We start from the raw sequence: 14,691 nt of genomic DNA, 5'->3' as shown, positions 1-14,691 counted from the left end.
TACCACCGTTGTGTCGCCAGCAAACTTAATGATGGTGTTGGAGTTGTGCTTGGCCACACAATCGTGGGTGAACAGGGAGTACAGGAGGCGAGTAAGCACACACCCCCGAGGAGCCCCCGTGTTGAGGATCAGCGTGGCAGATGTGTTGCTACCTATCATTACCACCTGGGGCGGCATGTCAGGAAATCCAGGATCCTGTTGCAGAGGGAAGTGTTTAGTCCCAGGGTCCTAGGTTTAGTGATAAGCTTTGTGGGCACTATGGTGTTGAACACTGAGCTGTAACAGCATTCTCATGTTCCTTTTGTCTCATGTTCCTTTTGTCCAGGCAGTGTTGGGTGCAATTGAGATTGCGTCATCTGTGGATCTGTTGGGGTGGTATGCGAATTGGAGTGGGTCTAGGGTTTCCGGGATAATGGTGTTGATGTGAGCCATGACCAGCCTTTCAAAGCACTTCATGGCTACCGAAGTGAGCGGTACGGGGCGGTAGTCATTTAGGCAGGTTACCTTCACTTTCTTGGGCACATGGACTATGGTGGTCTGCTTGAAACATCTAGGTATTACAGACTCGGTCAGGGAAAGGTCTTGTGAATGTTGACCTGTTTAAAGGTCTTGCTCACATCAGAGAAGAGCGTGATCACACAGTCGTCTGGAACAACTGGTGCTCTCATGCATGCTTCAGTGTTGCTTGCATTGATGCGAGCATAAAAGGCATTTAGCCCGTCTGGTAGGCTTGCGTCACTGGGCAGCTCACGGCTTTGTTTCCCTTTGTAGTCCATAATAGTTTGCAAGCCCTGCCACATCCGACGAGCTTCAAAGCCGGTGAAGTAGGATTCGATCTTAGTCCTGTATTGATGCTTTGCCTGTTTGATGGTTCATCTGAGAGCAAAGCAGGATTTCGTATAAGCATTGGGATTAGTGTCCTGCTCCTTGAAAGCGGCAGCTGTAAGCTTTAGCTCGGTGCGGATGTTGCCTGTAACCTATGGCTTCTGTTTGGGATATGTACGTATGGTAACTATGTGGACGATGTCACTGATGCACTTATTGATGAAGCAGGTGACTGAGGTGCCATTGGATGAATTCCGGAACATATTCCAGTCTGTGCCAGCAAAACAGTCCTGTAGCGTAGCATCCGTGTCATCCGACCAATTCTGTATTGAGCGAGTCACGGGTACTTCCTGCTTTAGTTTTTGCTTGTAAGTAGGAATCAGGAGGATAGAATTATGGTCAGATATTTCAAATGGAGGGTGAGTGAGAGCTTTGTACGTGTTTCTGTGTGTGGAGTAAAGGTGGCCTTTAAAGCGTCAGTTTGTGGTGGTAAATAGAGGGCTATAAAAAGGATCTTGGTAGATAGTGTGGTCTACAACTTATCATAACGTATTGCTCACCGTCCTCAAGACTACCTTAATATTAGACATTGTGCACTAGCTGTTATTGACAAATAGGAACACACCCCCACCCCTCATCTTATTGGACGTAGCTATTCTGTCTTGTCAATGCACGAAAAACCCAGCCAACTGTATATTATCTGTGTCTTAGTTCAGCCACGACTCGGTGAAACAAGATATTCCAGTTTTTAATGTCAGGTTGGTAGGATAGTCTCGAACGTAGCTCATCCAGATTATTTTCCAGTGATTGCTCGTTGACCAATAGAACGGATGGTAGAGGTGGGTTACCCACTCGCTCAAAAATTCTCACAAGGCAATCTGATCTTTGGCCCCTGTAGTTCCTTCTTTTCTTCATGCGAATGACGGGGATTTGGTCCTTGTCCGGGAGCAACATTATATCCTTCGCGTCAGACTCATTAAAGAAAAAATCTTTGTCCAGTTCAAGATGAATAATCACTGTTCTGTTATCCAGAAGCTCTTTTTGGTCATAAGAGACTGTAGCATCAACATTATGTACAAAATAAGTTAGAAACCATTTGAAAAAACACCCAAAATAGCAAAATGGCAGCCATTCTTGAAAGGAGCATCACCTTGCACGTTCACCTCCCTGTGAAGTTCATCATAATTTATTTCATCTGTAGCCTAATAACCCAATGTCTATCCCACGTTGGTTCGATGTACTTTCGTTGAAATTACGTGGAAACAACGTTGATTCAAGCAGTGTGTGCCCAATGGGAAACTGCATGCTTTCCCGACGAGTCATAGTGGGAGGACCACACAGCATCTCATCATGTGACTCCAAGTTTACTTTGACATGATGGTTATTCTATCAATATTTGCGCATAAAAGCATTTCCACTGACATTTATTGCATAATTAATTTTACAGACACAAAAAGACCCCCCTTGTCTATCCTATTTTGTTTAATCAACATTTGGAAGGTTTACCGACAAGTTTTCTGCTTCCACCAGGCCTGTCATGACATTTTTTATCCAACATGTACTTTACTCACATAAGAAGGTTGAATGGAAAGCTGGTTAATGTTAAAGCCAGACTGTATTAACATCCGCTAACATATAACATCTCAACAAAACAATGGATCTGTAAATATTTTACTACACTTCAGGCCTGCTACTGTACTATTGTTAATCAATGATAGCCGAAGTGAGACATTTCAAAACATTCCAGAAATATATGGATGGATTTCCAGTCTTGTTGTTTGTTGCTCCTTTCCTGATGTTATTAGATGATCATATTACTTAGAAATATTATTGACACATAATTGGATACCATCCAGTCTCCCCTTATTAAAACAAGTCTTATCCTGTTTTTCTTCTATCGGAAAACAAAACAAGGTGATGGAATTCAGACACACCCATACACTTGCTGCAGTCAGCTAGGACACAATACAAGACTTATCCTTTAAACTTTTCTCTCTCTTTCACTCTCTGCAGAGGGATGAGGGGGTGGATTAGCTTTTTGTCTGTTGAAACACTAATGATACTTACCATGAAGCTTTTCTTTGTTCTGGTTTGAACAAACTAAAGCCTTGTAGTTGTTGGGATAAATAAGCCAAGCGTTTGAGTGATTGTTGGGAGGGAAATGTTGAGTAGATTCTAAATATACCAAATTCCTTTTTGAGACAGATTAGGCCTTTGTGTTTTGACATTTTTGCTCCAGTGCTGGCCATTAACAGTGTTTTGGTAAGGGACAGGTGGAGAGGTTAGAGGAGAGACAACACAGGGGTGAAATCCCTCCAGGGTGTGGATGGAAATGAGTGGGTGAGTACTGATAAAGCTTGTATTACTGGATAAGGATAGCCCATCCTTTTCCACCTTTTACCATACCTTCTCAGAAGCTGTGATTTGCATCCAATTTTAAGGAAGGGGATGCAATGCAATCTATATCCTATAGTAGGCTAAGTACTCATTGACCTTATAGCATTTACACACTGGGGTCACCTACATAACTTCTGAAGTCACACTGTCATCAGTATAAACCATGTAATTGCTGGGCAGATTTCTTATGATGATGTAATTGATGACTTTGCATCAAGGAAGGCAGAAAGGTCAGGGTTTAGATGGCAGTTGTGCAATTTAGTTTGTGTGTTTCTTGTTTGAAGTGCAATAGTGTAATAATTAGGTTCTCTTCTTTACAAGTGTGTTATTCTATTTGTGTATGTGTGTGATATAGGATTTGTGCAATTTAGTTGTATTTGTGTGTTTTTTGTTAGCAACAGGGTAGTCGTGTAATTGGTAGCGCCTAAACAGGAATACTTTCCCACATACGTTATTGTGATGGGAAATACCCATCTTTCCCATGTCCTCATCTATCCTCTGTGATATTTTTTAACACGTGGAAAAACAAAAGCGCTCCACTCACTGTTGGGGACATTGTCACAAGTGAGATAATGAGATGTACAAGCGAGTGTTGGAGCCAATACAAATAAGATTTTGTTCATGGTGTCCACAAGATAAAACTATTTATGCATACTGATGCGGAGTTAGCAAAAAAAATGTTTGCTTGGGATTTTTTTCGACTGGGCTTTTGCGAACGGTCTTGTTGGTCTTGGATCTGAATGGGAACTTTCTCTGCAGGCTCGATACTGATCCTTTCCATGTCTTATATAATATAGACTTTTAAGAATTTACACAGGCTCACCGCATGCTGTTTTGGACAATCTTATGCATTATTTTGAAATACCATAACAGGGGTTCCTTTTCAGTCAGCAGATGAAGAAAAATACAAACAACATCAATCTGGGGCCTCATTAACACCTCAGAGCCAAGTACAGACCAAGGGCCATGTTCAGTCCACCTACAGTAGATTATACATTGTTTTTTTTATTTCACCACTGTTGATACGTGTGCTACTACAGATGTAGGATCTTAATTTGATCACCCTGTTGCAGGAGAACTTGTAGTGTATTTGAGATTTCAAAAGGTTTCTGAAGTTTGTAATTTCCACTTTGACATTTCAGACTTAATTTCCCCTTACGAAAAATGTATCAACCTCTACAAAAATGTTAATCAATTATAATACACATAATAACTTCCTGATGCAGCGGGATAATTTTTCTGCTGTAGCAAACCGGCTCAAATTAAGATTTTCCATCTGTTGGCAATCACATGGCATGTTATTGTTTTGATAGCCTACAGTTACTATATTAGTCACGTGTCGAATTCTGATGGCACATGGTAAAGGAAATGAAGACTAATTCTCCAAAGCAGAGGTTAATAATATTCAGGTTTCAGCAGTGACACATTCAACTGTTGTTTCTTCCTGCCAGTTTCATTCCAACCATGACATCACACGGATCAGGTTGACTCAAGCATTAAAACATATAACTCACTCCATTCCCTCAGACTGTTCTATCCCGAAGAGCTCAGACAGGTCTCTCTGTTACTTTTGGCAAAATGTTGTACCATGTGGGTTTGGTTATCACCGTTACTGTTATGTAAAGTTCAAGACACTTGCTTTACGGTATGAAATGGCCTGCTTAAAAAATGTAAGGGGGAAGAATTGTCAGATTCACACTTCCAAATTATTCCTGGTGCTGTTTTTAAAACAATAACATGAGAAAGTAAGGAAGAATAATATACAATTAGAATACAAACACATGTTTCCCGTATTGGGCAGACTCAGTTGGAGCCATTGAGCACGCCACTCTCCAGACATGACTTATCTGAAGGGCTTGTCAGAGCTACAATGTGGGCCACTGATAAATTACACTGATGGTCAATGGAAGTTGGAGTAACATTGTAGATACTGAGAGTCTATTGAAGAAAGACCTGCTATAAGGGAGTTGACTTTACAGGAGAAAATCTGTTCCTTCACTATATTGGCACAGGGAATTGATGGGCAACAAGGTACAAAGGTGAAGACAACATTCTACTTTCGAATTGCATGAGCTTGTCTGGCCAGGTATTCTATAATTAGGTGTTGATCCCCGGGAACTGAAGATGTCTGAGGGGATGAGAAATGTCTGAGAGGATGCCAGATATCTGAGGGGTTCCAACAGAGATGTGATTCCAGGAAAGAGGATCTAAATGAAAGAGGAGAAGAGCGCAGCCCCAAAATGTAGGGTTTTGACGAATCACATTCTCAGAAATGTTGCCATTGTGCTGATCTTCATAATGAGCCACCAAAAATGGTGACATCTCTAAACTGTCTATCTTCTATCCTTATTTTGCTGTTTTCCTCCAACTAGTCAGCTTTAACAGTCTGTCCTCTGGACTCTCACTATCCCACAAATAAATAGTTTTCATTAAGGTTGGCGTGAGAGGACGACAGGGCAAAGGTTCTGTAATATCGGTAGTACAAGTTCTGTAATATAAGTTAATCCGTGCTTCTGAGAATCCTACTTCTGAGAAAACACTAGAGACACTAAGGTTTAGAAATGACTTGGAAGCTGTATATCTTGGCGTTTCTATAAAATGATTACAGTCGGAGAAGATTCTTGGATAAATAAAACCACATGGGTCTCTAAATGTGCCCTGTTCTTTTGAATTAATACTTCTTTAGCTGATGAAATAATACAGGCCCATCTGGGTTGGATCAAAAAGGATGATTTATTCAATTAGACCTGTCTCCACCTTTTTTTCCACTCTTTCTGTTTCTGTGTTATCCCTGAGTTTGGTGTAGGACTCTGAAGCACACACCATGAAGAGGATACGGAGTATTCACAGGTGGCATGGTTGAAACGTGTACACATTTAGTCCCACAAGACCCTGCCATTGTTTCACTGTGTTGCTCTTATTGTATAATTTCCCTTCTTCCTCAGATCTTTCCTACATGAGGTCAGAGCGATAGCTACCGCGGAAACGTATGGTGGACAGCACGTTCACTGTTCCAGACCCCCGGCTGCCCTTTTCATCACGAGCAGAGAGCCGTCCTCCCACCTGATCCACAGCTTTTGTCTATATTTCCTTTGATTGAGAGACTTTGACAAAGACATCAATGGGACAGACACCAAGTGAAAGCATAAGGGCACACTCATCCACCTCCACTCCTGCAGTATGCCAATGACATGGCCTTCACCACACACATCTAAGCCTTTCGCTTTGTCACTAACATTTTGTTTTTCCCACCCTCGTGTTTGGAGGACGAGGGAGAGACATCATCTGTGATCATATCTGCTTGTTAGAGTCAGACTGATTTTCTTGGGAGAGCTTTTGGACAATTACTGGATGGACATAAAAGGATCTGAATGCTGACTAACCTAAGAATGACCCATTTTAGGGTAATTTGCTTCTGGTGGTCAGAGGATCAAAGAGAAGGGCCATTGAGTTGTTTTAACGAGCCCCCACCCCATCAACATTTCCACATAAACTCTGTTTATTTGAATTTACTGTCAATCCCTGATTACCTTCTTGGATGTCCTTTTTTTGGGGTGTTGACTTAACTTACTATGTTTGGCAGAAACTTACCGGAACTGGGTCAAAGATGGGGGGTTTGGGGGAGAGGGAGGGTTGGTTTTATTCCAGATCACGCTCTCTTGAGTAGGGGGATGACCTCAGTAATCTGATTATTGTCTCTGTTATCATAAGGCATTCCAACTACTTTTAATAACTCTGACTGCGTGCCTGCAATGGCTTTGCAGCTAAACAAACGTATTAGGTGTGCCTGAACTCTAGTAAAGTCAGAGGCTAAAAGCACTGGGGTGCATTGTTGGACAGTGACGCACCTTTAACCTGAAGCAATAGGATAGTCTAATATGTGACAATTCATTGTGAGGGCAATGGTATTGGTAAATCATCACTAAAGTGGTATGACTCATATGTCAATCAAGGCAACAACCTTAATCAGATAATATACTGTGTGTTGTTTGATTCATGATTTTATGTGAATAAAATGAGAAATGGTCATAATAGCGCCCACATATTCTTTAGTGGAAATGAAATAGGTCTCTCTTTTTGACAGCACACTTGGAATTGGACACAGTTTTGTATTTAATACCCGCTGATAAAAGTGTGTGTTGATTTGGAATTATAGACGCTTCCGGCCAAATACCAGTTCAAGTTCTGATCCAGCCCTGTTTTGTCTTGAACTTTACACAGCATTTTGAACTGCATGTGGCCTTTATGAGATTAGGTTATGCACACATGATAAAGATTACAAATGTCAACAAAAAAATGGCTGTGCTTGTTAAGGGGTGTGTGACTTGTGCTGTGTCTTTCAAAGTACTTAGAGTGCAGTGTTTTCCACATGTAGTATGTGGACAGTTGGAATTCATCATTGTCACTACCATTATCATTATCACTGGGAAATAATTGGTGGTCTGACACTCAAAAAAACGAAAGTCCTCAGCTTTATCAATGAATGATAGGGCAACATTTTGATCTCTGGCCGTCTGTGACCAAGAGAACGTGGTCTTAGTTCAGTTCTATGAAATGTAGTATTAGTATTTTGTCATGTTGAGAGCTCTAGAATTTGACAGCGAGATGAAACTAGTATCGCTGCATCCATTACATACTGCCATTTCATGAGTTTCACAGACACAGGAAATTGTTTCTTTGTCTAGATAAGCCAGAAAATGTGACCTGTCATTCCCTATGCAAATGTGGGGTCTGAAACTTGACACGTCAAGTCAGCCCAGCTGGGAGAGTGGGAGTGGAGAGCAGCGAGATGGGGCTTTCTTGTGCTATAAGACACGGGACCCTACGATGTTCACAGAGCGCTTTGTACCAGAACGTCAGTCGGGAACCGGTCCAGAACCGCTCAATGTCTCCCAAACAGGGAACATAACATCTAAGAGGTTTTAAAGACTTTATAAGCATAAATAATTTTATGCTTTTAATGCTTTAACAGCTAGCATGGTCTTCGATACATCTATTGTTTCATTCAGATTTTGTGAGACATTAAAGATATGACCTGAGAAATCCTTCAACATGACATATTTCAGGATCCCATCCGAGAAACAAACAGTGACTGAGGAAGCAATTGTAATAATTTGCCAGGGTACACCAAGGTCAACCCCCATGATTCACACAGTGAGACACTGGCAAGGAGTCCTATGTAATACTGCCATGTATAGATTACAGCGTATTTACTCCTCACACCTTGAATACCACATCACCACATGAACACTCTCCCCTGTAATTTGAGCCTGCTCGACTCTCAGACAGTGTGTAAGTCTATACTTACTGTGGTTGACGTGATGGAGGAGGCTTGCTTCTTAGCCTCTAGATTTATGATGAGGAGGGGTGGCCTTGATGTGTCCACAACAAAGACCCAGACAAGTCGTTTCTTGCATGTTGCTCTCTTGGTTGAGTGTACAGCGAGAAAAACAATGTCAAAATGAATGCACAATGAGCCTTTGATGAAAGTCATTGCAACATGGCGGGTTGTAGGAAACTTGGTGTTCACGACATTTGGTTATATTTTTACCAGTAAAGCGGAGAAACAGTAGCTCTATAAAGTCTCAAAGGGTATAGGAACATGTACAGGTTTTTTCTGTATAAAGCAGAAAGCTTCCCACACTAAGGATCAAAAAGAAAACATAGTTGAGGAGCCTTTTGCTAAACTAGCAGATGGGGAGATGAAATGGAGGAAATGGGTTAATGGGTAGTTTCCATATGTTTACAGCTAGCAGAGTCTCATTGATAACCTCACAGATAACCCAGGCATATTTGTGTGGGCCTGAAGCCTACACGTGCTGACCCAAGGTCTGCTATTTAGCTCGGGGATTGTAGTCTAAAGCTGCCAAGTCATCCTGGGGTTATAGTATTGTTTCACAGTTGATTTCTTATCCGTATCCCACACTGGCATAACTCACCCCATTTCTGATATCTTACCAAAGGTCTATTTGTGGTTAAATGGGGTGGCCAATGTGACCACAGTTAATAATGCAGAGCCTGTATAACATTACTAAATATACCCTTCCTTATGCACTTTTCTTTCCCTTGGATATCAGATAATCTATGCTTTTTCACATTTGAAAATCCTCTTAGATTGAGCAACATCAGGGATTGTACAAACATCAGCATACCAAACTCAAACAAAAACAGTTTTGCTCTTGAGGACCTCTTCACCACAGATTTTCACAACATTGTTAACTAAGCCCTAGGCACAACACCCAGGAACACAGCAGCAGCTAGTTTACACCATTTACAAGTTTCCACAAACATTCTCCCTGTCAAGTAGCCTATCACCTGAAGTCTAATGGTCAGTGATTGAACAATCAACTGATAAGGTTTACGACCAGAAATAACAATAACTGTAGCGACCCAGTGTTTATAAACGTGAATATTTACTTTGCTTTTGTGGCAGAGCCACACAGGGCTATAGGCCAGAAGGCTGAGGGTTCATTGACCACCACTTGCCTGTTTTGTTAGTTCACTGATCAAAGCCGGTTGCAGACAATGATCAGTTAGGGAGAAATCAGATTTTCAACATTTTAATGCCATATTTATAATGTTTGTCACGTCCTGACCATAGAAAGCCTGTAGTTTCTATGGTAGAGTAGGTCAGGGCGTGACTAGGGGTTTTATTCTAGTTTATTATTTCTATGTGGGGTTCTAGGTTTAATTTTCTATGTTGGTGTTTGTGTATGATTCCCAATTAGAGGCAGCTGGTAATCGTTGTCTCTAATTGGGGATCATACTTAACTTGCATTTTTCCACCCGTGGGTTATGGGATATTGTTTGAATGTATGTGTTTTGAGTTAGTGCACATAGCATCTCTGTTAGTCACGGTTCATTGTTAGTTTATTGTTTATTTGTTTTTGGTCATTGCTAAGTTTCACTTTATTCATTAAAATGATGTGGAACTCAACATACGCTGCTGCGCCTTGGTCCGATATTCATTCCAACGAACGTGACAATGATATAAAATATATGCAATGAGTTTTCCACCAACAGGTATCTGTGCCAATGCACCACACAACTAATAAACAAAACATACCGACATGGTTTGCGTTTTTAACACCACAATAAATAGACTGTCAATCTGGACAAACAGAAAATACATACCTCCCTACCTTGTAGACTTACCCAGTATTGAAGGCTTGGCTTGACATTCTCTGAATGTCATGAAACTGGTGTTTTGTAACAGATGTCTCTTTCCATTCATCAAATGTGCCTCTGCACTGTTTTGCTTGATTGAGTTTATTTGTCAGTTAAGAAAACACTATACACATCATTTTTAAAGTGAACGGGATTGCACAATAAAGTCGGTATCAGGTATGAAGGTAAGACCCAGATGCAGACAACGTTGAATTAACAATGGTTTAATAATCCAAAAGGGGCAGGCAAAAGACAGGACAAGGCAGGCAGGGGTCATTAAACCAGAGTTGGGGCAACGGTACCGGATGGCAGGCAGGCTCAGGGTCAGGCAGAGTGGTCAGGCAGGCGGGCTCAGTCAGGACAGGCAAGGGTCAAAACCAGGAGGGTGAGAAAAAGAGAGACTGGGAAAAGCAGAAGCTGAGACAAAAACGCTGGTTGACTTGACAAACAAGACAAACTGGCAACAGACAAACAGAGAACACAGGTATGAATACACAGGTGATAATGGGGAAGATGGGCGACACCTGGGGGGAGGGGAGGGGGTAGAGACAATCACAAAGGCAGGTGATTAGGGTGTGACAGTCGGGGGACTTTTTGGTCCCTACATTTGCTGCAGCATATGCTACAGTAATGTAAGGACTGAATGCACATCTAATTTACACATCTCCATCTGGTTTCGGGGGTTACCTTATTTTTGAACATAGCTACATTTTGAACAACTATGGGCTTTTATGTTCTTCTGTTGTGTATAATGTGCTGTAGCCTATATCATAGGCTATGCATTGAATAACTTCACAATCATTTGGGCTTTTTTGGGCTTGGGCTCATAAAATGTCTTTGATGTAGGGCTCATAAAATGTATTTAATGCATGGCTCATCAGGCTCAGGTAGCATCAGACTTGAATTTTCATGCCGTTCAAAGCTCTAATCAAATCCAGACATAAATATGTTTTTTTATACTGTCTGAGTCAGTTGGAGCGCTGGGGCACACTGCCTTCATATCATAGGCTAAAGCTTAATAATAGCCACACCAAACCTTCACAAAGGTTTCTAAACTTTATTAGGGTAATATCAGAAGTAAGTTGTTTATAGTGAAAATAGGAGCAGACTATTATTATTATATTGTGGCAAACGCAGCATTACATTTGGAACTTAACATGGCCAAAGAAAAATGGCTCAACAGAATTAAACAAAACAACTAGCGAACTGGTTCAAACCTTCACAAAGGTTTTGAACAGCCTATATTGCAGAAATTGCCTACCATTCCAAACAAATGACAGAAGTAGGATAATGTTATTTATTTTATAACAGACCTACTTATGTATGTATATAAATAAGTAGCACACAAATACATTTTGCCAATGGAAATGCCTTAACAGAATTAAACAAAACAGGTTTTGCATATTTAAAGAACTGGTTTTGACTAATAAGTAGGCTTACAATAATAACAATGATATAACATAATAATAATAATGATAAAACAAATTACTATAAATGTAAGATCCAAAATTGCATCCTACCTGAATATGGAGTAGCACAGTAGCCTGCATTCTTCTCATCTTAGTCCACTACAATATTAAAACTTATATTAAATTCCCCTTGTAGGCTTTTCACTTTAGGCATTCTCTTTTTCCTCTAACTTTTGTTTTACTTCAATGAAAAAGGCCTCCATCTTCTCGATCGGCAGTAGCCGAGGCCAAGGCTCCTCTGTTGCTCTCTCTGTTGTCAGCAGCAGGCGCACGTGAGCGCAAGGCATGAGAGAATGGTGCTGATGCAAGAATTCAGGTTGTAGGTTAAGATAGACAGCCTCTCCTGGACAATTTGGCCTGCTGCAATTTTAGTTATTGGCTTTTCATTTATTTTTTTCATCCAAATGTAGGCAATTACTATCTAAGGAAAACTCGGCATCTGTTAAGCTTTCCTGAATAACTGGGCCTGCTTGGAGCACATGTGGCCACATTATTACAGGACGACTTGGGAGAATGATGATCTGCAACAGACAGTGCATTCAGTATCAGAAGTAAAATACAGCCTTTTTAGGCCTTCTAAACTGTTGGGAGTAAACCCACAACTGCTCAAAATCGAATGAAACATTCAAATCTCAGGGCTTTTGCGTCATTATTCAAATGACATTTTCACCGCAGCCTAGTAGGCTAGAATGTTGTACTCACTTGAAAACAATAATGCAATTATTCATTGCATTGTGGTGTTGTAGGTTATTCTCGGTAGGATCATTGTATTGTACGATAACACGATCAATAGGGGAGATTTTTGAGTTGTATGTCTCATGTCTTCACTGTTCTTTTATGCACAATGATGCACCTGGCCTCTCTGCTGCCTATCAGCTATTCCAATTTGTTCTTGTTGATTCATATTTTAAAAATTATGCAGCTTTGAATGTTTTTATGTTTGGTATGATTGCTAGTTAGCCTATTGCAGAACTGGGAAAATAATCAACCTACCACTATTGTCACTATGAATGGTGGATGCAGGGCAGAATAGTCCATTAGACTGGTAAAGCATACTGACCTCTGGTATAGTAAAAGTTAGCATGTGGAAAAGCGTAGTTCACAAGGGATGTACCAAAACACCTTGATATATGGGAGGCGCATGCAGGCAAATGGGGAAATTTGACTAGGATAGAATAAATGAGTAAAACCTGCAAAAGAGCAAATGTACACTACCGTTCAAAAGTTTGGGGTCACTTAGAAATGTCCTTGTTTTTGAAAGAAAAGCACATTTTTTGTCCATTATAATAACATAAAATTGATCAGAAATACAGTGTGTTAATGTTGTAAATGACTATTGTAGCGGGAAAAGGCTGATTTTTAATGGAGTATCTACATAGGCGTACAGAGGCCCATTATCAGCAACCATCACTCCTGTGTTCCAATGGCACTTTGTGTTAGTTAATCCGAGTTTATCATTTTAAAAGGCTAATTGATCATTAGAAAACCCTTTTGCAATTATATTAGCACAGCTGAAAACTGTTGTTCTGATTAAATAAGCAATAAAACTGGCCTTCTTTAGACTAGTTGAGTATTTGGAGCATCAGCATTTGTGGGTTCGATTACAGGCTCAAAATGGCTAGAAACAAAGAACTTTCTTCTGAAACTCGTCAGTCTATTCTTGTTCTGAGAAATGAAGGCTGTTCCATGCGAGAAATTGCCAAGAAACTGAAGATCTCTTACAAGATCTCTGTGTACTACTCCCTTCACAGAACAGCACAAACTGTCTAAAACCAGAATAGAAAGAGGAGTGGGAGGCCCCCGGTGCACAACTGAGCAAGATGACAAGTACATTAGAGTGTATAGTTTGAGAAACAGATGCCTCACAAGTCCTCAACTGACAGCTTCATTAAATAGTACCTGCAAAACACCAGTCTCAACGTCAACAGTGAAGAGGTGACTCCGGGATGCTGGCCTTCTAGGCAGAGTTGCAAAGAAAAATCCATATCTCAGACTGGCCAATGCAAAGAAAAGATTAAGATGGGCAAAAGAACACAGACACTGGACAGAGGAACTCAACGTTGTCTAACGTTCTCCAAAAACGAAGAAAATTACATATTTGACACACATGATTACATTGAGCATGTTCATTGTTCCACATGTTCTCACCTGGGATTTGTACAACCTCGTGGTTCACGGTACTCCAATCTTCCCGCCATGCCACCATCTCTGTCTCAGGTGTCAGTTAATACATTAGTTTTTCTTGAGTGTACTTTTAAAATTGGGGAGATTTACTTCAAAGTGCATTTACCCTTTTACTTACATCTATCAAGTTGTTTCATCTACACGCCTAAGGAGGAGGGGTTAGGGTTTCTTATGGCCCAAAAAGCACACTCCCTAGAGGTATCCCTTATTGGGAGAGTGGTTAGAGTGTTTGTTATTGTTGCTGGTATCCTGGGTTCAAGACCTACTAGTGGAATAAGAATACATTTACATTCTTAGCAATATATGTTTATTTCTTTATTTGGCAACAGTTACAACATACTGTACCTATCTGACAACACACCAGAAGAAAATGGTGCCACAGAAGAAAATAGCGCCGACGGACAGGGCCGCCATGCTTCTAGCTCTTAGGAAACTTTGCAGTATTTTTTTATGTGTTATTTCTTACATTATTAGCCCAGGAAATACAGCCGAGAAGAACTTCTGGATATCAGAGCAGCGGTAACTCACCAGCATTACCAGCATTACGACCAGGAATACAACTTTACTTTAAATCTAATACTTTATTCGTACACCTCCAGGCCAATTGAACTGATTCCAAAGGCTGTTCCAAAACACATCGGCGGAAAGA

The 14,691-nt window shown here is 40.7% G+C and overlaps 1 long non-coding RNA gene across 1 annotated transcript; it reads left to right on the top strand.

Moving 5' to 3' along the window:
• Positions 1–2,846: 2,846 nt before the first annotated feature.
• LOC112253417 lies at positions 2,847–6,730 on the top strand. The gene is made up of 2 exons (XR_002954008.1): positions 2,847–3,165; positions 6,168–6,730. It is a non-coding gene; the product is annotated as an uncharacterized LOC112253417 (long non-coding RNA).
• The last annotated feature ends 7,961 nt before the right edge of the window (positions 6,731–14,691 follow it).

Source organism: Oncorhynchus tshawytscha, linkage group LG06 (assembly GCF_018296145.1).
Source record: "Oncorhynchus tshawytscha isolate Ot180627B linkage group LG06, Otsh_v2.0, whole genome shotgun sequence".
Lineage (NCBI taxonomy): Eukaryota > Metazoa > Chordata > Actinopteri > Salmoniformes > Salmonidae > Oncorhynchus > Oncorhynchus tshawytscha.
The sequence above is the reverse complement of the archived record's forward strand: the minus strand, read 5'-3'. Positions and strand labels throughout refer to the sequence as shown.